A 24,433-nucleotide genomic window follows, 5' to 3' on the forward strand; every position below is an offset into this window, starting at 1 on the left:
TATTATAATGCTGGTCATATTTCTGTAAATATCTCTAAAACCAAGTGACGTTGTTATAACCACTTAGCCTCATATGAAACCGCGCAGGTATAAGAAGAAAATGCTGCTGGCAGTAGGTGTTGCATGAATGGTTACTGAGATCATAAGCTGTGTTATAAAGTCTAGTTTAAGACCAGGGAATAAAACGAATGCAACCTTTGCAAAGATTATTTTGTGTCGAATAGTTTTCCATTCCATTTACAGTTTTCAAGTAACACGTACGGTTCTAGAGATGAATATTTGTTTTGAACTGAGATTACAACTTTATTTTTTTCAAGGCATAGGCTAAATATTATAAGACCAATATTTAGTGTCTCTATTTTTGTGCTGTTTGTCCCCCTAGTATGTCTCTGACAGTAATTGCCAACACAGATCATGTTCTAGCAACTTTCTCAGTTTATAAGAGCAATATTTAGTGTCTTTTTGTTGTGCTGCTTACATTATGATGGGCTTTGTCCAGATTTCTTGCACTAAAAGGTTGAGAGGTATATGGATAGATGTCAAAAGTGAGCATCTTTGTAGTAATGGGATGCTTTAAAGTATCGAGTTTTGTTTTCTAGTAGAACATTAGTGTCTTTTCATAATGGCAAGATGCTGAACTGCTCAAGGAAAATACTGAAGTGACAGTATTGTGCTGCTGGTTGACATGTTAGAAGATGGGCAATTTTTCTAATTAAGTTCTAATTTTTTAATTCTAACTTCTAATTCAGAAACACTTTAGTTTGAACTTTCTTGTCAATGCCTCATGTTTATAGCAGTATTTTTGTCAAGTCTGGTTTTGTCCTGCTTTCTTTACTCGGTGGCATTTTGTCAGTAGTATTTCCACAACTGGAAACTAAGCACATTCTTGCCAGTATCACTACAGCCTTTGTGTACTTTGGATCAGAATTTTTGCCATTAGAGTGCACCCTACCTTAAAATCCAAATGGCACACTAATGGCAAAAAATCGGTTTCAAAGTATACAACGCTGTAGTGATACTGGCATGAATGTGAGGGTTTACAAATGTTGGGATATGTATGTGTGCTTCTGCTTAGTGTGTTTTTATTTTTCATGGTTAAAGATATGAGATCTTGCATTCTTTTGGTCTTAACTGTTCCAAGACATGATGTCTTAAATGACACATTCTTGTCAAAGTAGAGGGTCCTGCTTTTAAGTACCCTTTTAGGCACCTTTGCCAGTCCCAGACCTGGCGATAGGGCAGGGATAGAGCACATCTAAAGTGGTGAATGTGAAATGGAAGTCTCTACCATGATCCATGGCAATGGCACGTTTTGCGCTGTGTGAAAATAGGGTGTTCCACTTGTTGACCATTTCTCACACATTGTTAAAGTCTGTGTTCCACATTGGCCTCTTAAGAGGTTGAGACCTATGAAAGGAGGATTGTAGATTGGTTAAGATTGGGGAGGCATAGAGGAGGGAGGGAAGGAGATAGGAGTGGGCAAGGGAAAGTCTTGAGTCATTAGTGAGGTATTTTTTTTATTTCTGTAAAGCAGTTCAAGTTTTTGATGTGTTTTCTTTATACAGTTTAATACATGCAGATCATACTTCTCAACCTCTTAGAGCAAGAAATCTGGACAAAGGCATAAATAAAAGTAGGACAAGGGCCCAAAAATAGGGACAGTTTTTAAATATTGCTCTTACAAACTTGGAAAGTTGATAGAATAACAGGTTTTGCATTAGCATGATTTTTCTGATGGGTATAACGTCTGAAACTCAAATCTGTATGTCATTATTTTCTAACTTCAGCCTGTAATGATTTACCACTGATTTGCCAGAAAACCAAATTTTTTTTTAAAAACAAACCAAAAATATGAGGCAAAAATCGGGACATTCTGTGAAAAGCTGTACAGTTGAGAGGCATAATGCAGGTCAAATTTAAGTTGGTCTATGATTGCACCCAGTAGCTTAGTGTGAGTTTCAACACTTCAGACAGTTTTAAGTGAAGAGATGGTAAATTATGTTTTATGATGGAAAAGAGATTTAGGCAGAAATAGGAGAAGTTTTTTTTTTAATTAAGTATGCGTTGATTGTTGGTAAGCCAGTTTTCGACAGAGTTAAATGAGTTTTGAGTAACTGAGTGGAGGTCAGAGATATTGTCAGAGGTACAGATGATAGTGGAGTTATCAGCATGTTGTATGAGAGTGGAAAGGGAGCAGGAGGTATGGAGACTGTTGGTGAAAATGTTGAAAAATAGTGGTCCAAGGATGGATCCTTGGGGGTACGCCCATGTTGACAGGGAGAAAGGAGGAGAAAGAAGAGAGCCATTTGACAGATTGCTGCCTGTTGAAAAGGTAGCTAGAAAACCATGACAGGGTAGGGTTAGAGCTGTTTAGGTCAGGCAGTTTGAAAAGGAGCTGGGGGTTGGAAAAAGTGTCAAAGGCTTTGGTGAGGTCAGTGAAAATGCAGGTAATGAGTTTGTTGTCTCTGGCTAGTACAGTTGTTTGGGTGAAGGAAGTTTTAGCATTGGTAGTGCTGTGGTTGGGTCAGATGCCATGTTGTGTAGGTGTGAGAAGATTTTTATGCAGACAAAAGTCCAGTAGTTGCTTAGGGATACACTTTTCAAGCAGCTTTGAGAGGGGGGATAGAATAGCTATGGGGTGGAAGTTAGTTCAATGAAGTGCCCTCCCTTGTGAATGGGAGTAGTATAAAAACTGTTTTCAGATAGAGGAGACAGAAGATTTTTGGAAAAATCGGTTAATAAGGATAGAGATGGGGCATGCTAAAGAGCTAATGGCGATTTTTAGGAAAAGAAGGGGGGGGGTAGATTGTCAACTGAGGGAGACCATTGTTTTAGTTTGCTGAGAAGAGATTTTATGTAGGTGGTTAGCATAGGTTTGAGAAGGTGGTAGTTAGAGTTGAGGAGGAGGGTAGGGGAGGTTAGTTGTGGTGGTAATGTGTGTTAATTTAGTGATAGCATCAGTGAAGTAGAAGTTAAAGATGTTGGCAGTTTCCTGGGTAGTATTGTCTAGACAGGGGTTAGGTAAACTAATGCTACCAGGGTGGAGGATTATGTTAACAATGGTCCAAAATTGTTTGGGATTTTTGTGATGGCTTGATAGTGGGTTTTGGTAGACATTTTTCTCATCAGTGATTACTTGCTTTTTAGTGCGGTTACGGAGATGTTTGTAATTTTGGAGGTGAGTCTGGGTTTTGAATTTTAGCCCGTATTTCCAGGTTTTGTCTCTTTCCAGCATTACAGAGCAAGTGGCCTTGGGCAGCCATGGTGCAGAGCTGGAATTTATTCTAACTTTCCTAGGGGGAGCTAGAGAGTTAAGAGTTTCAAGGAATAAGGTGTTGAATTTGTGCACTGCTTCATCAAGGGGTAGGTGGTGCAGGAAAGAAGAGTTAATGGGGAGAGTATATTGTTGAATATGTCTGAGTTAAAGTTAGAGAAGGAGCGATGGTGTTTGTATTTGTGTAATTTGCAGTGTTGTAGAATACATCTTTGGATGCATATGGAAGAGTGGTCACTCAAGGAATTAGGTATTGATTTGAGGTTATGATAAAAGTTTAGGTTAGAGACAAGGATCCAGTCTAGGGTAGTACCACAGTTGGAAGGCTTACGTTGATGAGTTGAAGTTGTGATGCTTTGAGTGAACCATGAAGATTTATGGAAGAGTTTGGGCAGTCTGGAATGAGGTTTGCCAGTCAATGTTAACATCACCTAGGATTATCGTTTCATTATTTATAGAGTGAGTAAACCAGGAGAGTATTTGTCCAAGTAAGGGAATGTTATTACCGAGTGGAATATAAATTGTAGCACCTGAAATTGTTTCATGGTGTTAAGTTTGAAGTTGACTATTAAGATTTGTGCTAGTTGAAAGTTGGGGAGAGAGATTTTGACAGGGGAAAGTTAAGTTTGTTGGTATAGCGTAAGCTCCTCCTCTTTTTTATAAATTCTGTCAAAATGGGAAAAGTAACCAGGGGGAGTAATTTCATAGTCAGTGTTGTGGGGTTTATGCCATGTTTCAGTTAGAGTTACTATGTCAGGAGAGTGTTGAGCAATCCAAGAGTGGAATTCAGTAACTTTATAGAGAATGCTGCATATGTTTGTGGAGTATAGTGTTAAGAGTTTTGGAGGAAGATATAGAGGATGGGGGGGGCGATAGTGTCAAAAGAGGTACTACTGAGGGGGCCTGGGTTTGGTTGGATGTCTCCTGATAGGAATAGTCTATTGGAGATTTGTGTTAGAGTTGGAACGTGAAAGCACAGGGTTATCTAGAAAACAGGTATGTGGGCAAGGAGTAAGAGATGAGAAAATGGGGTAGAGGAGTGACTAAGCTGCTAGGAGATGGTAGGGGTCACAAATGTGAAGAGATAGACTAGATAAGTTATAATATGGAGGATAGGTGTTGTGGGCTTAAGATGAGTTAAAAGTTTTGTTATGTAAATAAGTCAGTGAGGAAGGTAGATTGGGAAAGGGGGTTAGAAGAGTTAGAAAGAGATATTGTGGGGTGGAATGCTGACAGAGGTAGGAGATAGTTGGAGAGGGGAGGTGTTAGGTTGTGAATGGATAAGAGTAGACTAAAGGTGATGAATGAGAAGAGGAGGAGTTGGTAAATGGGAGATGAGTGATGACTGGCTGTTAGGACAGGATGGAGAGGTATACATGGAGGAGATTGGTCAAGTTAGAATATAAGTTCAGTGTATGTGAGGGTGTGTGGGAATTGGGGGTAGGGGAAGGGTAAGGAGTGAGCCCAAGTGGAGCAAGGGTGAACAGAGTGGGCACAGCTAAGACCTGATAGCAGCAGACTTCAGAAGCAATCAGTAGGAGAGTGAAATGTGTGAGAAAACAGTCACAGGAATAAAAAAGCAAAAACAGGGTAAGCTGAGAGAAGGCAAGAGATGAAATAAGGTCAGAAAAGGAGTTGAATATGGTAGGAAGAAAGTGGTGGAGTAAGAAAAGATGAGGTGAGCAATACTGTAACTGGGGGGGGAGACCAGAGGCAGGTTCAGTGGTGTGTGGCTAGTGTTCCTGATTAGATAGATACAGGAATAGTAAGTTCGTAAACATACTCTAGCTACTTTTGATGTTGGCAGGAGTGTAAGGTCCAAGAATCACACAACCTCCAGCCAATACCCATGGCACCAATAAAGGTAATCCCAAGGACGATCCTCACCAAGCAGTCTCCAAAAATGACCAAAAGTGTAGTTCACACGAATAATAGTAAAATATTTATTCACATACATCAGGAATTTAGCGTTTTTGTCTCCCAACAGGAAACTTCATCAGAATCATTTTACATAACAGTGTCACAAATTTAATGCCTAAAAACACTTTCCATTGGTTCATACCATGACATCACCCAATATATTAATCTCTATTTATACCATTATCTTGATTTTTAATCTATAAATCATATAGTATTTCTCCATAAATGTAAACTAAACAGAGAATAAGGCCTAGCATATTTTTCCAGGGTGGTCATGATATAAGCCCTTCCCCAAAACTAAGCCCCTGTTAGGATCATCAAACACACACAACGGATGTGTTGAATTATAAAATATTATTGACACCTGTTGACTGAGGTTATCATACTCTGTCATTTTTGGACCATTCGGACACCCAACTTCTTCTCTTTGCAGAAAGTTGTAAGATTCTTTCCCTGGGAGTCCTCCATGATTCTTACTGTAACCCTAATTCTCACTCACACTTGACGTTTGAGATCCTTGGCCCATAAAGACTGGCAAGTGTACTTTGATTGGTCAAAGTACAGACAATGCACGTAAAATGTGTGCACTTGATAAAGAACGGGTGTGGTTGTGTCTTCTTAACTGTCAACATTTTTGTTGCCACTCCTGTCTCGTAAGTCTTCAGTTAACCCCCCCAGACAAGATGAGTGCAAAAAGAAAGAGCTATTCCATTGAGTACAAGAAAGGAATCGTGGAGAAAGAATCTGATAGCTTTCTGCAAAGAGAAGCAGTTGGATCTCCGAATGGTCCGAAAATGGCGAGCAGAGTACGATAACTTCAGTCAGCAGGTGGGTGAGGGAAATACTAAGAAGTGCAAGTGATGATCAGGTCAGCAACCATTATTTCCTGAGCTGGAAGACATCATCTGTGAATGGATTGCTAACAGGAGAGCAAAGGCTTTGGTTGTGCGCAGGGCTGATATTCAAGCATTTGCCCTTGCAATGGCACCACAGTTAGAAATATCCCCAGAAGAAGTCAAAGCATCACAACATTGGCTGGATGGCTTCCTTCAGCGATATGAACTGTCTCTAAGAAGATCGACGACCGTGTTCAAGCTGGAAGATACTGAAGTTATTAAACGTGCACATGCATTCAAGTCCTTTGTTGATGGCATCGACTTTTCTAAATACCAACTCTCCAACATGATTGCTATGAATGAAACTGCAGTGTTTACGTTCCAAGGATCTCAAACAACAATTGGTCAGAGGGGTGCTTCGTCAATCTGCATTCCCTCCACTGGTTACGAAAGTGCACGTGTTACCTGTATTTTGGCAATTCGTCTCTAGATGGAAAGAAACCCCACCTCTAATCATTAGTAAGAGCAAGAAAGATAAGATTGAATGTGTTTCAGGCATTTACATTCTTAAAACTGAAAAAGCCTGGTGCACACAAGCAGTTAAAAGGAAGTGGGTCAATGTAATGCTGCCACTTGTTTTGTGAGGTGGCGAAAGAGGTCTGCTAGTCTGGGATTCAGCAAGCACTCACCGCGCTAAAGACTTGAACTTCCTTGCACAAAGAAGAATAGATCAAATAATGATTCTTGCAGGAATGACTGCCTATCTCCAGACTTTTGATATTGCAATAAACAAGCCATTCAAGGACCATTTGCGCATGGAACTCAATGACTTAATTGAAAATAGAATGGAGAGAAATCAGCGTGAAAACTTTGTGAAGCCTAGCCTGCAAGTGGTCGTGACTTGGGTGAAGAATTCATGGGAAAAAATCACTGACAGCTGTGTTGCCAATGCACTACGAGCAGGCTACATGGACAAGCAGTGTTCATTTAAGGAGAGCTCTATTGCTGGGCATGACAGATTGGGGCCAATGGCTCTACAGGAAATGGAGTCGCAAGAAATTCAGGCCGTAATTCGGTGGTTGGAGACTTATGACAATGTTCCAGAAGAAGATGACATGACTGTATTTGAATAACTTTTCCATTATCGGGGCAATAGAATGGATTGGGCTTTCAGCTGCCAGCAAGCTCTTGTCAGTTTTTTGACTGTATTGTATTAAGGTAACATTTCATTATCATGGGGGTAATTACAAAGTAAGGCCACTAGTTTCCAGGCTTCATTTTTATGACTTTCCATCATTCTTCTCTTACGGTTTGGGTAAGGAATAAAGAACGCATCACCACTCAAAAAGTGGCAGTTATTCACCTGTTTTATTCCCCTCCTCCAATACACATGTATTGAGATTTTTCTGCACTTTCTGTTAAGCATGAAATATTGCACTGTGAAAGCCAAGGTGTAGATATTCTGAAGTTGAAATGTTTGTTGCACTGTTTATGTAGAATTCTCACAGAACTGTTAACGTATTACCTAGAACTGTTGCCCAATAACGGAAAAGTACCAAATAAATGTTGATTTGTGTACATGAATAAATGTAGATTGTTGTACGGGGGGGGGGGTAAATAAGGCATCCCCTGATAATAATCCCTAATGTGTATTTCGGCAGGGAAAAAGTGTAAGACCCGGTCTTATTTTCGGGGAAGTACGGTATTAAAACACATTGAAAAACACCTAAAAAACCTTTAATGTCATATTACTTTATACAAAGATCTTATAACTTATTTGCCCTTAATTTTAGAGCAGGGGTCAGTGAGACATGATTAGTGGAATAGCTGTAATATCCTAATGCCTGACATTTAATAGGGGGGACAGGTAGTTGTATCTCTTCTCTGTTGGCTATAAACGTACATTGTGAGCATCTACCACATTTAAAAGTTCCTTCTCTCCTTCCTTCCTTCCTGAACCCCCATATTTATTGGTCCTCTCTCAACCAACTCTTTCAAATTTGAATTTCTCCTAAAGCTAAACTTTAAGGGCCTGTTGAACACATTTACCCTTACTGGCATGCTACCAAACAACTCCCAGTATTTGTTTATAATATTTTGAATCCATCTTTTATCCTGCTCGACTAAAGCAGTAGTATATTTGGCATATTGCACATTCTGTTGGGCATTCCATGTGGGCAAGATGGAACGTACTTATGAACACATGTATGAAATAAGTAGGAAAAAGGAAACAAATGCCCTATTTCGACATGTTAACAGGTGTGCTAAGGCAGATTTTAAGTTTTGTATTTTAGAAACAGCTAAACCACTAGAAAGAGGTGGGGACTGGGAATCTAGGCTGGAATATCAGGAATTAATATGGCAGTTATGCCTAGATGCCTGTGTATACCCAGGGTTAAATGATCATGTGTCACTGACCTCTGCCGTTAATTTCAGGGAGAGGTCAATGATAATGTGTCATTGACCCCTGCCCTGAAATTAAGGGCAAATAAATTATAAGTTATAAGATCTTAATATGAAGTAATATGACATTAAAGGTTTTTTAGGTGTTTATCAGTGTGTTTTAATATGTTTTATAGATGACAAATCAAAATTATGGTATTTATATATTAGGTGATGATATGGTATGAACCAATGGAAAGTGTTTTAGGCTTTAAATTTGTGACAGGATGTTATGTAAAATGATTCTGATGAAGTTCCCTGTTGGGAGACGAAAGCGCTAAGTCCTTGGTGTATGTGAATAAATATTTTACTATTATCGTTTGTGTGAACTACGTTTTTTTGGTCATTTTTGGAGACTGCTTGGTGAGGACAGTCTATGGGATTACCTTTATTGGTGCCATGGTTATCGGCTGGAGGTTGTGTGATTCTTGGTTTTGGTGTTTCCCCAGTTTCCGCTCCACAGCAGTGTTGGTTAGGAGTGTAATGTCCACTTTTTATTATTGAGATAGATTCACTATTCAGGTAGATTCAGCTGAAGAGAGGTTTAGCTATGGTCAGGAATGGAAGGTTAAAGCCTTTCAAGCGCATTAAGGTTACTTTCAAAGGAAATGTCCACCATTTATCACGTGCAACATTTGCTTTACCCAGTTGCTCTTAGAATGTAAGTAATAAAATTCCTATAGTTCCATGTCCAATAATGATTCATTCATTGTAGGTCACATTGCAGTTGTAAGTATTCCAAAGATAGGAAGTTTTAACTGTCTTTTAGATATCAATATACAAGGCAGTAACATGATGGTGCTTCAGTCTTTCTTGTCAGGGGAGGTAGTAGACATTATTTTCCCTATACTCCTCATATATCCATTTTTATTGCTGACAAAAGGAAAAAAAAGGACCACCAAATGTAGGAAATGCTGTTGATGTCAACACTTTATACCTCGCATAAGTCCTCAGTGCCGAAAATGGACAAGCTGGCTGAATGTATTCCACTTAGATGTTAAAATAAATTGCCCAAAGGCCAGCAAATTTTGCATTCCAGTTACAGCTGTACATCCAAATATATCAAAAACATTTCTTGTCAATATATTTTGTTTTACGCCAAGGGCATCATGCCTGTTTTTGTCTGCATCGTTTGCAATTTGCAGGGTGCCTGTGAGGTAGTCCTTCAATAACTTATCCAGACTGATTTACCACAATTTTAGTTATTAGAAATGCTTGGAAGGCCAAATGATACTGGGACACACTCCAGTGATGAATATTGTTATAATTCTTTACACAGTTTTGGAGGAGAGCTAGGTACTGTAGTTAAGAATTTTATGAACATTTTCAAACTTAACCTTGCAAAAGTATTCTGTTCCTAAGTGTGTTAATGTTCTTATGTTAACCCCAAAGGTATAATAATATTGTCTGTGTCTTCATATTTGTTAATAATGTCAGTGTTCTCTATTTTGATTATTACTACTGGTCTTCTGGCAGTGCCTCCTCTCGCACGTCTCTCAGCACACGATCCACCATAGTACTCCAACTTAATTTCCTCATCAGTTTTTGGGAAAACTTAGCTAGGCTTAGAAAGGCCCAACCGGTCTTTGCCCCCTGTAGCAATCTGTGAATCAGCATTCAGTTCACCTTGATCCTATCATCTCCACGAACTCAGGAGCAACCAGATCTCCTTCCTCCAACTGTATAACAACAGTCTCCTGTCTTACTGAAAATGTTTACAGTAGTCCAGCATTATGCGGCACTCCACTCATAGCCTGCTTTCTCCTTTCCTGTTCCATCTTCAAAAATGTTGTTCTTGGCAGCAGACCTCCATCACCACCTAGTAGTTAAAAATAGAAGGGGATATTCCCTAGTGTCCTGGTAAAATTTCCCTTAGTCAGTATAGACATCATCATCATTGTTTCTCCTGGGGTGGGAGGCTGACATAGTGATTAAGGTGTTCACCTTATAGGCATGAGGTGCAGAGTTTGATTCTCACATGGGGTAAGTGGCTAGGCTTGGAATGGCCCACAAAGGCAGTTAGTCTGGTACTAACTTATGAACTTATGAAAAGAGGTCACTAGCCTAGAGGGACTAGCCCAGTCAACAAAGAGTAAATAAATAAATAATCCAGTTAAGGTGCTTCTTTTGAAGCTTAATGAACACAGCCACCAGATAATAAGACTTGCTTTGTATAATAGAATTGGTATGGCCTCCAAATGCCACTCTACATGGCAGAATTACTACAGAAAGGGGGTTGAAAATAATTATACCCAAGTTGGACTGAAACATTTTGTACTGAACTTAATGATTATGGGAAAGGAAAACACCACATTTTTAAATTATTTGCGGAAAAGTATCATATGGCATTGTTCTATTCAAAGGAAAAATATGGAGCAGAAAATGTTAGAGAGGAAGAAAATGGCAATGATTTTAATTTCAGTGTCATGTTGCAAAACCCATCTCATTAACATTCATACTGAAAAGATGTAACTTGGCAACATGTTATTTTGAAGGTTCTGACCTTGTGGAAGCATCTTAGTGGCTGAAACAACAAGCTTAACTTGCACATGCACAGAGGGCCAACATAGAAATTATAAAACATTTGGGGAACTTTATAACTTCAGTGGCTAACTTAACATGCTACTCAAGAATTATTTTTTGCTGGCTCATAAACTTTTGGGAATGGAAATGTATGTGCCATTTGCCTTTGAACCCTTAGTTGACATTGCAACCATTGTGTTGTTTCAGAAATGCCAGTCAAGGAAGTTTTAATTGACTTGGTATGTTAAACATGTTCACTTTTCAGGCTGATGATTGGGTAGCTTAGTAACTTGTTGCAGTTTTTTTGTAATTAATGGTAGTTGAAGGCAAAGCCTGAACTAGTGTGTTCTGCAGAAAATCTAATGTACAGGTTGAGCATTACTCTGGAAATGAAGGCACAGTGTGAAGCTTTGTGTATATTTATTTTATGTTTATATGTTTATAGGAGAAAAGACTCAAAGAAAAAGCAGCAAGAAGAAAACTTCGGAAAAGAAAAGACTCTGTAAGTAGACTTGAATTTCTAAACTGATTCTGATTTGTATTATACCACAAAACTATTGCATTGTAGAATTTCATGCTTGTATACAGAGCTAAAATTAACATCAGGATTACTTATCTTTTAGAATGTATGTAGTACAGCATGCTTTCTTTGAACACTGAGGCATGTCACTGCTGAACATCTGCATGAATGGCAACTTTATTGTGTTTGTGTCCTTAAAGGCACTAGTCTGAGGGTTGCATGTGATTATAGCAATAACCCACGCCTGGGTGTGGGTAATGCTAAATTTACCCATGGTTGGCGTGGTTTGGTCCCGAGGCCCGGGACCAAAAAAGCCAACCGTGGGTAATTTAGCATTACCCACACCCAGAAGTGGGTTATTGCTATTATACCATGACATTATTTAAGAAAATAAACTATTACTTTTCTTAAATAATGGCATAGTATAATGCCTGTTTGCTGCCCTTCTGCAGATGTCTGGCATCCGCGGCAGTTCTGATGTACTGCGCGCCTGCGCAGTACATCAGAGCTGTGGGCAAAAGCAACGGAGAAAGCAAGATCTCCGTTGCTTTTTTATAGCTATGTTAAATGAGTTTAACATAGCGAGACAGTTTTAAAATAAGCAACGGAGATGTCCGTTGCTTATTTTAACTGTCTCGCTATGTTAAACTCATTTAACATAGCGAACACTAAAACCAACGGAGATCTTGCTTTCTCCGTTGCTTTTTAAAACACTGTCTCGCTATGTTAAATGGGTTTAACATGGCGAGACAGCTTTAAAATAAGCAATGGAGATCTCCGTTGCTTATTTTAAAGTCTCGCCATGTTAAACCCATTTAACATAGCGAGACAGTGTTTAAAATCGAGTTATACTAATGGAAAAAGTCCGGCGACGGACCTTTTTCCATTAGTATAACTCGATTTACAACGGGCACGCTGGCCAATCAGCGTGCACGTTTTGGGGGGGGGTCATGGTATAATATTTATTCATGTATTTATATCAGTTTGATTAAAAAGTAAGTGGACTGGTTGAAGGACCCTTTCCAGACATGACCCAGGCACCGTGGTGCAAGAAGCAAAGAGAAAATAATATATATACTAAAGAATACACAGAGTTTGTATAGTAAAGTAACAAAGTAGACATAATGCATTTTGTATTTATTTACAGTTATAAATGCACCTGATATTATTTTAAGTACAGTTAAGGTAGACATTCAACCAGTGGTCATTTGTTGAAAGTATGTCTCTACATGAAAGTTGTTGCTACAGTGTGACCTACAAGGACTAGCAATTGTCAATGGAAGCAAGAACATTTAGTGACCTTAAACATCTTTTGATTTGTTTCTAAATAATATGAAGTGTCTCTTGTTACCTTAGTTCTGTAGTTAACCAATTCCAAATGTCTGGGCCTTGTCTTGAGAAAGTTGTTTCTCTTCTGGTGGTTGGAAAACGAGGTCTAATATTCGTAATGGGTATCTTCTTGGCTGTTTCTTAAGTTTGAAATTAGCCATCTTGATTTGTGAAGTTTTTTTTCAGGGTGGACAACATCCCATTTTTTAATAGCTTGTAGATTTGACAGCTAAATAGGAATGTGGCTTTGTCATTTACAGGTAGCTAGTTGTACCACTGTGGACTTTGGTAGTGATGATTTTGGGGTGCTGCAAGAAGAACAAATCTGCACATTTTGTTTATAGTAGCTTGAATTTGAGATGGAATGTAAAATTACAAGGAGAGCCCATATTTGATTTTAGAGATAAGCACATTTATAGCCAAGACGTTATAAACTGTATGGGATAAGGAGGTGTGAGATTGTATAGCAAACTTTATATGTTCTTGGTAATTTATTTAAAGGTGGTTCTTCTTCCCGACCATTTGTGGTGCCATTTGTTGTAGAAGTGCCCCATCCTGCCTGCAAACATTGTGTTGGAGGACTTAATGTACAGTTTGGTTAATGAAATACATAATGAATTGATGGCTTTTGAGCCAAGTAATCCATTTTAAAGCATTTGCTGAGGCCTAGAAGGATGTAAATGAGAATTTTATGCTGTTTTGGAGAAGACTGCTGCCTTTTTTTTCCATAATGCATTAATAACTTTTGCCAATGATATTCAGTGATATATGGAATTCTCTAAAAACAGCACATCATTTGGTAATTTCAGAATGATACAGTTCCATAGGGGGGCTCCATGGGAGTTGAGTTCATTTGAAAGAGGAACTGGCTTCTTGAGGGTTTGGACTTGTCAGTGGAGGATTGCTGTTTAAAAAATTGTATTGAATGTCAGATCGACATATTAAGGCACGAAAAAAATAAATAAATAAAGGATATGGCCCTGCAGACAGACTGTACGCTTTATCTTTTTGCCATGTGTATGATATAGAAAGGAACGGTAAACGAGGGTTATGGTAAAGATGCGTCTATATTTATGTTTCATAACTTATCAGGGAGTGAAACCATTTGATAATGTCCTTGAGAATGTACATGATAAACCCAACCAAGTTAGTGTTTTCACTGTATAATACTTTAAATCTCTTGTAGTGGAGGCCCATGGGATATATCATATATGCAAATGACCTCTTAAGGATATACCAGTGTTGTAGCTACAGGGCTTCTGAATTTCTATGACAAGTTTTTTATGAGTATATTATTGGCCTGTGTAATTGAGCTGCATTGTCGGGGAAAGGAAGTGACTTTATTATGTTTTTTATTTACTTTCGCTTTATTTTTTAATTTCAAGAACTGCTACTTTGTTAACTTCTTGATCTGTTACACAGCTGAATTGCTTTGCAAGAGAAAGGAACTTGGCTGTGTGTTTGGTGAAATCCTGATCCCAAGAAGAATTATAGACTTGATTGGTTGCTTCGCTTTCCCTGATGTTTAAAATTCTGCCTGTGACCTGCGTACCCCTGTGATCTTCTTGGGAGGGCTGCACAAGTCTCCTCCTCTGTCTTGTCTGCCTGTTTGCTACAAGATCTGACTAAATCAATGATCTTTTGACTACAAGGGAATTGACTTTATTTTTTTATCTACTGTTACTTTTATTTTAAGAACTTGGAAATGTCCTGGGTGGAATCGCATTCCCCTGGAGAAGTGCAGAGCTACTTTTGAATGGCTGATTAGCTTACTTTTCTGTGACTCTAGCTCCTCTGTGCTCCACTTGGCTTGGCTACACAGAGCTGCCCTCACTCAGCACTTCATAGACGTAAGCCATTTCAAGTGAACTTGGGATATAATCGTAGTATCCCTGTTCTCACTCACTCTACTTGATCTGATCTCAAATCAGTTCCTTTAACACTATAGAAGAGATTACATCTGCTTCATTACAGCATCTCAATCCACTTTATTGCTGACATTGATTGCTTCTTTACTGTTTTCTATGCTATGTGGATAGTGAAAGTAAACTCCCCACCATTCCATTTTAGCCAGTTCTGTTTTTGGCCTGCTGGGTTAAAATTAGTAGCCCCTCTGATAAGTGCTCTTAATAAATTGCAAGTCTGTTTGTTACTCTTGTCTGAGCTATAGTTTTTCTAGTCCGTGTCCGTATATAAAGGTTCAGTTACCCTAGGATGGCAGTCTGCCCTTACACCATTCATTGCCATCCTATTAGGATTAGGCTCCCTTAGGCAGTGATAAACTGCTTCATGCTTGCTGACAACCACTTATTTCTTTCTCATATTGATTCTTCATATGTGAGGTGTAGATATCTACTAAATCTGGAGGCCAGTCTGTCGTCAAGGTAGCCAGTACTCTCATTTACTCCACAAAAGCAGACCTCTTACCAAAGAAGACTTCCTGTGCAGAGGTTTTGCCAATCTTCAGAGGCCTCTGATGCACAGACTTATTCCCTCAGCAACTCCAGGGCATTCCACCACTTGCATATACACTCTCATCCACCACAAGTAGAGGGGGTCGCCAGCATATGCCTCTGAGACGTAAGGTCTGTCAGTCCAGCCATTTCATATAATAATGCCCTAGGCATAGTTGATTCCATTGTGAGACACACTAAAGGCACCACTCACTAGTTTGAACAAAGAAAGGGCGATAGTGAACTGCCTCTCTGATGTTAGCATATGGTTACTTCACTCCAATTACACATACAGTATGGTCATTGTTTATGTGGCTATGAAGACATGGGACTCACATTCTTAGATTTTGTTGAGATACTCTGTGGTACTTTTTGAGTATGGACTGGGGTCTGGTATGCAGCTAGTTTTGAGCAGCATCATACCTTTACTGACAACGATTCTACATATAAACAAAAATATTTTGCTTTAATAATTGGCTAAGTTTTGGTGTCGTTTCATTAGGTTTTAATATTTGTCTTCCTGGAAGGAAGTGTTTGGCAATCCTAAGTGCTTTGCAAGGGATGATTTGCATCATTTTAAGCTCTGTCAGTCTGCTACTTCTACCAACCTAGGTAGGTCAGACCTGGATAATTTAAAAATAGTGTTGATTAATGCTAGAAGCCTCAACAAGAAATTTCTCATCATAGAAGTAAGTCTTCATGTACCTAGAAACTACTGATGTTTCAGTAATCAGTGAAGTATGGTTCTGATATATTGATAACACACTTTCCCTTCCAGATTTCAGTGCTTTTCACTCATTCTGACTCGTCTCTGAAGGGATCTCTGCAGGCAGTGGTGGGGTATCCGTATTCCCCAGCAACTTCATTATGTCTAGATTTATGCTGCAACACAATGATGTGGAACTCCTCAACATCATATTCACTATAAATAAGATATCCTACCGTATCCTGGCAAAAAGTAGAATCCCTTCTTTGAAACCCAGTACCCATAAGGCATATCTAAACAACCTTTATTCCTTTACTCTAGAACCAAGCACAATTATTCTTCGTGATTTCAATTACCCTTATGTAAAGTGGAAAACCTGTACTACTACAACTAAATGTATACAACACTTCCTGAATTAAGCAGGGCCAAATCATTGGACCAAGTGATGCTCTCCCTACAAGCTGGAGTTGAATTTCCTTGATTTGTCCCTCTCAAATAGTTGTTGGCCATTCAGTAATTAGGTGTGACAATTAGTGACATTCACCATTATGACTCAACCCAATATGTCCACAAATAGTACTTATCTTTAGCAATTTCTCTAAGGCAAACTTATTTCAATTAGCTGATAACCTGATGCAGATCAAAAGCCTTTCACTCACTGAGGGCCCTTTGACCAACACCACTGCATTTGCAGTCATCTTCCATGCTCACCTTGATGCCTGCAGTGAAGCATCTGTATTGGTCCACGACAAATACAATGCTAAATTTAGGAGCAAACTCCTGTGGTGGACCCCTGGTATAAGCAAACTTTAACAAAAAAAGAAAAACTCCTCGTCCGTTTTTAAATAACTTTATTAAATTATCACTTAAATCATAGACAAACATACATTAATAGAAAACAAAAAAAGCCATACTGACACTTTTTTCATTTGCATACATTATACATTACCTATATGTTCTGATGTTATCTCCTTCATTCCTCCTCATGATAGGTTCTCGGATCTGGCTCGGCCACATTCCACAGACTAGGATCTGACTTTCAAGCTCCTCCCTCATACCCACAATGCCCGTCATCCACCCAACTACCTCAGACCTTGTTTGCCACATTAGTGAGTCAGATGCGGCTTGCATACCCTCAAGCGTGGTTAGCTTTTTGATAATTTTTTCACTTCAAAATTGTAAGCCTTTCTGTTATTTTTTTCTTCCTCCCGCTTCTTCTTGTAGTATGTGTGTGTGTTTGCGCACATTCTTCCTTCCTTTTCCTGTAACAAAAAAAATAAATAAAATAAAATACATAGACTAGATTAGTTAAATTGTTGTTAAATTTACTATTATTTGGTTTAAAAGTTATAATCTGAAACTTACCTTTGTACACGTAGAGTTCGGTAATGTTTATATATCTCAGACTTAGCTTTTAGTGACAGTTAGTTTTGGTGGGCTCCTCATCCGTTATGGCTGACAAACCAGTTTCTGGCTTCAAACGCTGCACTTCTTGTGGGCATAAAATCCCCAGTTAAGATTCCCACAAGGAGTGCATATACTGGCCAGGCGCCGATCATTTAAAAGCAGAATGTTCCATCTGTGCTGCCTTTAATCTTCGGTCTCTTGCCGACAGGTGGAATAAACTTATTCTTAGGGGCCTTCTTCCTTCCACGGCTGAGGCTTAGAGCCCTTCTTTGGGCTCTTCTTCTGCTCCTTCTGATACTAAGGAGCCAGAGGGACTCTCTCAAGCATAAGAAGCCTAAGAAAGCTGTGGATTCAACTCCTTCGGATCCACAGAAGTCAGTTCCCTGTTCAGATCCTACAGTCTCCTTGGATCTGGTGGAGATTATCACCATTTCTCTGACGCTTTTGTGATCTCCAACTTCGGATCCTATTCCTTTGGATCCTACGACCTTGGCGAAGGCCCTGAACCTGTCCCCCAAGTCAAAGTACTCCCAGCCCCTCTCGTCGGCTTCTTCCAGGTCCTCAAGAAGCTAGTTTGAGGCAGACATGTACAGGATGATGATGAAGTTATCCAGATGGAGGGAGTCTCAACTCCATACCCTGTTGGATCCATGAGCTACACAGGTCACCCCATCAGGACGCCTTCTTTGATCCATTCTCCCCATCTTCTGAGACATGGAATTTGGGATTACTGTGTGTGTGTCAGACTTGATGCAGAGAAAGTTCCCTTCCTCAACACCGAAGATGCACTTGATGAGCCCCATTCCGGCCCTTTCAGAGCAGAGCGAGTCTTGGAGCCATAGCGTCTGTGTTGTGTCCTGGGGACTGAGATCGACTCCATCCTTTTTGGAGCCTTCCCTTCCCTTCCCTTGGCACTTCAGCACTTGATAGCTCAAGTCCAATCCCTTCTGGGGGCCCTGGATCCAGTGTGAACCCTGTCATCTTTCCTCTCTAGTTTTGGCTCCGGTGAAAGTGGAAAGGCCTTCTCCTGGTCCTTCAGCCTCCCAGGTTGAAGATTCGACCGCACAAGTTTCCCAATCCTTCCCTGTACCTTCATTGAATCCAGGCCTTTCTCTGTCTCTCGTCCTGCCATGAGTCTTCCTGTCCCAAGCAGTCTCCAAGATTTCCCTGCTCACAGGGGATCCCCTTCTTCTGATACTTCCACAGAATATTCAGTTGAGGAAGTCCCTCTGAAGAAGACTTCCAAAAAGAGGCACATGGACTCCCCCTTGGAGTCTTTAACTGAGGATACTGACTTTGATGAAGGGGAAGGATACCCCTGATCCCCACCTGAAGACGTAAGGAGACATTTTAGAGGTCCTGAAGGAGAAAGGTGGGTGGTCTGCCCAACTGCTTTCCTCTGAGGAGTCAGTTCTCTTGGAGGCATTCGGGACAGGCCCATCTACATCCTGGTGACACCCCCCCCCCCCAGCAAAAGTGCTGGTAGACTTAGTATCTTGCCATGCATGGAAGAAACCGGACACCATCAAGCCCATACCCAAGTGGCCCGATAGGTTTCTAGTACCCCCCCCCCGCAGACAGGAACCACTGGAGTAAGGGCCCCGTGTTTGATGCTATCATGATGGCAGCGGCCACCAAGAAAGAGCTAGCAGAAGAAACTGCCAATGTCCATCTGCCAATCAAAGGAGTCTACACCATTAGACAGAATTGGGAAGGGGGTTTATGCCTTGCAACATTCGTGCTGAGGTCATTATCTGGCTTATTTCACCTATTTTCAGAGGGACCTGAATAAAGAACTGTCAGCTTCTCTCTGAGTCCATGCCTGCAGAGGAATATAAGAAAGTTTCTCCCAAGCTGACCATTCTTTCCTGTGTCGCCAACTCTTCGATGAGGTTAATCTCCCATACCAAGGAGGGTACCTTGTGAGCAGCTGGTTCAGGTCTTTCCCTAAGGAGGCATGCCTGGATGAGGCTTTGTGATTTTGTGGAGCCTTTAAGGTGTCATTGGTCAATGCCCCTTACAATGGTGCCTCTCGTTTTGGGCCGTCTTTTAGAGGCACTCTTACCCACAGTCAGAAGGAGGGGAAGACTCTTTCTGCTACTGGAATCAAGTTATCTACCCCCCAGAGGTCCTTAATTCACAAAAAAAATTGCTCCAAACACAAACCAAGTAAGAAAACAAAAACAGTGTGTTCCAGGCTTTGCTATGTTTTCTTCACCAATTTATTCCAATAACAAATAAAAACATACCATAAAACAAAGCTCCATAGATCGGTAACATTGTTTTTAAGTCCAAGAGAGTTTTTGTAAACACAAAACCACCGGTAATCCAGAATAGTCAGTGTTACTGTTTTTTAAAAACAACCAGAGAAGTTCTTTTAAAAGCAGGCATTAGTAACCTGTAGTGCTTTTTAAGTTCAAAGTCCAGAGCAATTCTGAAAAACAAAGCGTCAGTAACCAAAAAAAGTTTAAATCCTAGCACTTTCATCTCTGCTTCAGAGACTTTGCAAAACTGGTGAAGAAAACATAAGCTTGGTGCACTCTGTTTTTGTTTCACCAGAGGTCTGTCTCCAGGAACCAATGTGGGGGTAAGAAGATGTAGTTCCACAAGTCCCAGGGGCCTTTCCAGGACTCGAGTGGAGAACCTTCCTCTAGAGGCAGAGGGGGAGGGTTTCATGGTAGATGCTGCCCCAGAGGCAGAGGGGGTCTGCAGAACGAAGGCTTTAGGGAACCTCCTCCCAATAAACCCTACCAGCTCTCCTAAAGTGCTGCCCTTCTCTTGAAGCAGTCAGGGGACTATTAGCTTTGCACCACAAAGCCTGGACCCACTTGACTCAAAACTGTTAAGTGCTAAGCATGATATCCAGAGGTTATTATATTCCCTTTTCCCTTCCACCTCTGAAATCCAAAAGCCTTCCTGACATGCCACCCAGTCAATGTGAACAGTCTGCACAAGAAATTCAGTAACTGTTGCAAGAAAGAAACAGCTAGGAGGTCGCAACTGAACAGAAAGGATTCAGAACTTACTCTTGCTTCTTTTTAGTACCGTAAAAGACAGGGGACCTAAGACCCCATCTGGATCTGACAGGCTAAATGATTACATGAAGAAGGTGAGGTTCCAAATGGTTATGATTCAGTCCATTCTGCCATTGTTGCACAAGTACGAGGACTGATTGTGCTCGATAGATCTCAAGGGCATGTATTATCACATCAAAATAGACAGGCGCTCCAGGTGCTATCTGTGCTTCTGGCTGGAAGCCAATCACTACCAATTCAGATCAGTGTCCTTTGGACTCACCACAGCTCCCCGGGTGTTCAAATGAATGGCAGTGGTAGCCGCTCACCTGAGGCTCGAGGGATTCCAGGTGTTTCCATATTTAGATGATTGGCTGCTAACCGATCCCATGAGGCATCAACTAATCCAAGCCAGGGACTACTTATTCCAGTTAGCGCACTCCCTGGGCATCACAGTAAACATGAGCAAGTCCAACCTTACTCCGGTTCAGAATCTAGAGTTCATAGGTACGCAACTCAGCACTAGGGATCAGATAGCCTCTCTTCCTCTACACCGAGTGACCATTCTGAGGAATCAGGTACAGGAACTGTTAGCCCTACAAGCCCCCATGGCTCAAATGATCCTGCAGGTCCTGGGGTCTATGTCTGCAGCCATTCTGTTAGTTCCCTTAGCCAGATTTTTCATGCAGGATCTACAATGGCCATTAGCCAATCAGTGGTCCATCCTGTCTCAGCCCTTGGCCCTTCTGCAGACTTCATATCAGTTGGTAGATTCAGATAATGTCATTCTAGGGAGACCATTTGTGAACAATCCCCTGATAGCTACCATGACCACGGATGCTTCCCAGGTTGGGTGGGGAGTATTGCAATGGGAAGATGGTCCAGGGCACTTGGTCGTCTCACAAGACCAAATTGCATTTCAGTGTCCCAGAGATGAGAGCTGTCCTCCTAATGTTGCAAGCCTTTTAGGACGTTCTCCCTTTGGGGACTGTTGCTGTAAACACTGATAATATGTCAGTTGTCTGGTACATCAACAAGCAAGGAGGAATCCATTCTTATCCTTTGTGTAGGGAGGCCATGAGAATGTGGGAGTGGGTAATATCTTCAAACCGCCTTCTAATTGCAACACATATCCTGGGGAAAACAAATGATCTGGTGGACAGACTCAGCAGATAGCTCCTGATTCCGCACAAGTGGTCCCTCAATCAGTCAGTAGCGAACATGATCTTCAACAGTTGGGGTCAACCTTGCTGCGACCTCTTTGCCTCTCCCCTCAACAACAAATGCAGCAAGTTTTTCACTTTGATCCCTCCTCCGAGGGAGTCACTGAGGGATGCTGTAGTCCACGATTGGCCTCCGGGTCTCCTGTATGCTTACCCTTCTCTTCTGCCATCCCCATGAGGTTATTAGTGTTTCACTGTTGCAGTCATCACATTTGGGTTATCTGCTTGCAGTAGCCCTCAGTCGGCCTGATTATCAAAGTCTTGGGTCCTGCGTAAGTTGCTGTCTCATCTTCCATGATGTCAGGTAGTCAGGGGTGTAAATCATGCAGCCAATGCCATTACATCAGTCTTTCTTGCCATGCGGTGCCTGAAGCAGAAGCAGTTCGCAAGTGCCGGTCGGCTGACTCCTGAAATTTTCATTTTCGAGTTTCAGAACCAAAGTCCTCAACTAAAGCTAAGTACCCCGTTGGGGAAACGTTTTCTTGCTCTAAACCGATGTCAGTAAAAGTCAATAATTGTATTTCTTGTGGAAAGCAAATACCTCATAAAGATTTTTATTCATACTGTATTCTTGCCTAGGCCCTGACCACGATGTACCTCACTGTCGGTTTTGTGCCTTATTTAAACCACAAATTATTCATCGTTAGTACATTTTCACTTCTAAATATTTTGGTATTCGGTTCAATTATCCAGATATGTCTTCTGTAAGCCACCCGACTAACAACATTCCGAAAAAACACAAAGATAAAGACAGGGACAGGCCGCTTAGGTCCAAAGCTGCCGATGACGCTTCTCCTAAGCTAGTCGCCAGTTCACCGGTACTCAGTGAGGCGCTTTCGTAACCCCTGATACCTGCTACTTCAGATTTGCAGGCTTCTACTGAGATCCATTCGGAGTCCGGTATGCCATGAGTTGCTTCAACTGTGGAACCTGCTTATGTCTCTACCTTGGATGGGTCCGGAGCCACTGTGCGGGCACCGGCTTCTGAGGGTGTATTCAGGCCTACTGACTTGCATATTAAACAGATGCTGTCTTCTTTTTCTAGGCCTAAAACTCGAACAGTGCCTAGAAAACTGATGCCCAGACCGCATGGTCAGGCCTCTATCCCTAAAAAACAAATGATAAGAATGGCTGAAGACCTTATTACTTTAATCAAGGGACGGCAACCTTCCCCCTCTAAGAGACTTAGGACTGAATTTGCTTATGATACTTCTGACCAGGATTCTGAAATTTCTGTCTGCTCTGATGACCTGCACATCCCAATCAGGGAATCTTGCAGAAAATACCTATGCTTCAAAGCAGGCTGCATGCACTATCAGTTCTCTGCACTGCCCTTTGGCTTATCTACTGTGCCCAGGATATTCACAAAGTGCCTAGCTTCAGCCATTGCATTTTGCATGCAAAGAAATATTCAAATATACCCATACCTGGATGATTGTCAAATTCAGGCGGAAATCCAGGACATGCTTCTGAATCATCTGGCATTTGTACAAAAGGTGCTAACATGTCTGGGGTACACCATAAATGAAAAGCAATCACAGCTGGTACCCTGTCAACAAATATTCCTGGGAGCAAGCTTGAACACAACTTCCCAGATGGCTCTCCTCACGCCAGAGAAACAAATTCATTTGACAACTTACTTTAAACTAATGGCCACAAAAACCCTGCTATCTGCAAGGCAAATACTGCAAGCCTTGCGGTTCATGGCCTCATGCATTCTAATTCCATATGCATGACTACATATGAGGAAACTACAATGGTATCTAAAAAGCCTGTTGTGTCAACATTCTTAGGATCTAGAAGCAATGATTCCTGTCATACCTTGCCTATGGTTAGAATTCCTTTGGTGGGCAGAGACCTGCCAACAAAACAAGGAACTACCATTTACTCTACCCCCTGCCGCCTAAACCTTAACAACAGATGCATCAGACTATGCATGGGGGGGCTCACCTAGCAGGAAGTGCATTCAGGGCAAATGGAACCCAAGTCAAATGCACCTGCATATCAATCAAAAAGAAATGTTAGCTGTACAGAATGCTCTGACAGCCTTCAAGGACCACATTCTTCCAGGCCAATTAATGGTAAAGTCGGACAACACCACTGTTATGTGGTACATAAACAAGCAGGGGGGTACCCATTCATACCCCCTCTGCAAACTAGCCATGGCTCTGTGGAACACAGCCTTGAGCTACCAAGTGCATCTACAGGCTCAATTCCTGCCAGGAAAACTAAATACACTGGCAGACGAACTAAGCAGAAATCTCATGGACCCACACGAGTGGAAACTGGAACCAAAGATGTTCAACATGTTGATCAACAAAAGGGGGATCCCAGATATATACCTATTTGCCTCCCCCCAGAACTACGAAATTGGACAAATTCTGCACAAGGACTCCCCACAAACAAGCTAGCTTGGAAAGTGGAAGCTCTGTCCTTCAGCTGGAAAAATCTGTCAGTTTATGCCTTTCCTCCTCTGCCTCTACCCTCTAAAGTACTACTAAAGATCAATCAGGACAAACCAAGGATGATACTGATTGCACCAGACTTGCCACGTCAACACTGGTACCTCTCTTGTGCAGTGTGTCACAGCTGGCCCCATGGCACCTACCTCAGATCCCTACCCTGCTGTCTCAGCAGGAGAGCCAGATTCTGCACCCCCAGCTTCAAACCCTGAACCTGGCAGCCTGGCTAATTACCTATTATACCATGACCCCCCAAAACGTGCACGCTGATTGGCCAGCGTGCACATTGTAAATCGAGTTATACTAATGGAAAAAGGTCCGGTT

The 24,433-nt window shown here is 41.2% G+C and overlaps 1 long non-coding RNA gene across 1 annotated transcript in view; it reads left to right on the forward strand.

Annotated features, from left to right (window-relative positions):
- Positions 1-11,458: 11,458 nt before the first annotated feature.
- Positions 11,459-24,433, forward strand: part of LOC122802822 — a 754,829-nt gene continuing 741,854 nt past the window's right edge. Inside the window, exon 1 of the long non-coding RNA XR_006364981.1 lies at positions 11,459-11,497. This is a non-coding gene — a long non-coding RNA (uncharacterized LOC122802822). The remainder of the gene's footprint in view (positions 11,498-24,433) is intronic.

Source organism: Protopterus annectens, chromosome 5.part0, assembly GCF_019279795.1.
Source record: "Protopterus annectens isolate FY-2018-M chromosome 5.part0, PAN1.0, whole genome shotgun sequence".
In the NCBI taxonomy this organism is placed as follows: Eukaryota; Metazoa; Chordata; order Ceratodontiformes; family Protopteridae; genus Protopterus; species Protopterus annectens.